Source organism: Octodon degus, unplaced genomic scaffold (genome assembly GCF_000260255.1).
Source record: "Octodon degus isolate 3935 unplaced genomic scaffold, OctDeg1.0 scaffold00258, whole genome shotgun sequence".
NCBI classification, from domain to species: Eukaryota; Metazoa; Chordata; class Mammalia; order Rodentia; family Octodontidae; genus Octodon; species Octodon degus.
In genome coordinates this window covers 446,321-449,167 of record NW_004524834.1, presented here as the reverse complement: position 1 = coordinate 449,167, position 2,847 = coordinate 446,321, and positions in this window count along the sequence as shown.

The window sequence follows — 2,847 nt, the reverse complement described above, 5'->3', positions numbered from 1 at the left end:
GGAAATTGATAGAAGATGTAGAGTGTGCCTAAGGAGTCACATGGAGAGAAAACATTTTCTCAGGTTTTCACAGACAGCACACTGGCCAAGCAATGGCCATGACTCATCCACATGGCTGACACTGACAAAGGTCTACAATCTGAGGTACAGGATCTCAGGATAAATCCTGAGGGGATTTTACTGACCTTCTCAGACCCAAAAGCTACAACTCTTGTTGCATAGGTCCTGTTTTACCTTGGTATTAACCATCCAGTGGAAAAGTATAAAAACGAAGTATAAGAAGTAAAGTCATGCTGTTATGTTGAGCTGTAGGGGACTCATGTCAACAATTTCTGACATTGCCAGTGAAGTGGAAGACCCAATACTATTATGGACTACTGAACTCTTTTAGAATATTTTGCTGAGTTTACACACTTATAATATTCAAATAATGGAACTTAACAAAAAAAGTGGATACAGATGAATGTCCATTTTGTATCTGTGTATTCAAAGTGGTTAGGACAGATGTATAGTTACATTCTCTGAATGAATAGAGGGATTTGTTCTAATGGTGTTTGTGAATAGGATATCAAGTCTGCATCTTGTACAGCAATTAACCACTAGGAAGAATGTATGCAATGTGTTAATTATTGAAACCATCCTAACAATTTGGTTTGAAACTGTCTCATTGCTATTTGTTTCTCAATAAAATAATGGAAAAATAAGTAAATAAATAAATTTCAACTACAAAAGAAATAATAAAAAGGACCAATCAAAACAATGGGCCACTTAAATGGACGGACATTTCTCAGAAGAACTTCAAATGGTCTATCAATCCATGAAAAATGTTTAGGGAAATGCAAATTAAAACACTAAGATTCTGCCTTGCTCCAGAAAGAATGGTGATCCAGATGAAATCAAATAATAATAAAGACTGGTGAAGATGTAGAAGAAAAATACTTTTTATATTGTTGGTGTGAATGTAAAGTAGTACAATCACTAAGGAAAACAGTATGGACATTCCTCAGAAAGCTAAAACTAGAAATGGTGTTTGACCCAGCTACTCTCCTCCTAGGTAACTTCCTAAAAGAATCAAGATGTCACATGACAGTTATCCATGCATATCCACATTTATAGCACCACAATTCATAAAGGCTACACTTGGAAGCAGGCTATATATGCATCAATAGATGAATGAACAAAGAAAACATGGTATTTATGCTAATAGAGTACTACTCTGCTATAAAGAATAAATTTGAATTTTTCATAGGAAAATAGTTATACCTGGAGATCATAATGTACAGAGATATTATGAAAGGGAAAGAAACTGCTCAAGAGGAAAGAACAAGTGGTATGAGGAAATGGAGAAAAGGAAGGGAAAAGAATATATACATATATGTAATAGCTATGGCAATTAGACTGCTAATTTCTATAAGTTCATTGAAAGGAATGGTTTCTGCTTATATTGTTGGATCAATTTCATGCCTATATCTTGTAATCTGAGCAATTACTTAGAATATACATTGTAACAGTCACTATTAATTTCCTAATCATCTTGTTTTAAAATTCTGTATTATCATTTTTTTCTCTTAAAAAAGAGGTTGGGAGACTGCTAAATAGGTTAGGTCTGACATAAGACAGTTAAATGTGTGAAGCTATAAACAGGAAGTCTGAATACCCAGGTTTGAAGCAAAACATGAGAATTAAAGAATAAATTTGAAGTATTCATAGGAAAATAGTTATACCTGGAGATCATAATGTTAAGTGAAATGAGTCAGATGTACAAGCTTAAATGTTGCATGATTTCTCTTAAATGAGAAGCCCAACATATAAATAAATTAAAGAGGTTAACAAGTTGGGGGAAGCAGTCTTGACTCTGACGCCTGATAATCACAAGACTGCATAATAAAAACTAAAAGCCTGGAACTCTCCAGGAATTTTCCTGACAATTCAGCCATAGTTTGATGTTTTGCAAGGGGAAGAATATAATGCAGAATATATTCATAAGATTATTTTATAATGAATCACACAAAAATCATATACAACCAGTGCAGGAAATCTGTCCATACACTAAAGACTGAAGAATCCAGATGAGGGTCTGGATTGTAATATCCTGCGTAATTCCATCTGAAAACCTAAAGCCCATAACAATGCCTCTTACAAGCCCAACTGGAGGCCTAGAGCCCACAACAATGTCTCATGCAGGCCCACTTCACAGATCTGTGCTGGAAAAGTCCAAAGGTCAATAGCAGAAGTGAGAGAGAAAGTTTGTGCCACTGGATTGAAGTCTTTGTGTTAGTAGGCTGAGGGATCTGAACTGGAGCTAAGAAGAAATGCTCAAGGTAAAAAACAGAGCTCACCTGAAAAGTACCACAGCCATCCTCAGCAACAGGGAAGTCCCAAGCTCCTCTTCTGATGAGAACAGCCAAGTTCATTAGGAAAGCCAGCAGGACAAGGTCCTCCAGCAGAATAGCCCAGGAGAACCAGCAGTTTCCAGCAGCTCCAACAGCTTCTCCAAACAGCTTTCCTACAGCCTCTCTATAGCTTCTCCAATTCTGTCTCTTATGCTGCTGGCAACAATCCTCAGGTAGGCCTCCCACATCCAGCACTGCCTGGTTCAGTTCAGCTCTCTGTAGCAAGTTGAGTACCAGTCAGCAATCCACCACAAAGTCAGAAATAGAGCTGAGATTCAAAAGTATGATTCTCATAATGAAATGGTGGTCTATGAAATTTGAATGTTGGGTAGGAGTCTCCACTAGGTCAGACAAGTAGAGGATTGCTGGCTGCACTGCTGGGGTATCAGGCCTAACTCTAGTTTACAAGTTGTTGCAATCATCAGTTACCAGAACTTTCTGGGATATATATATA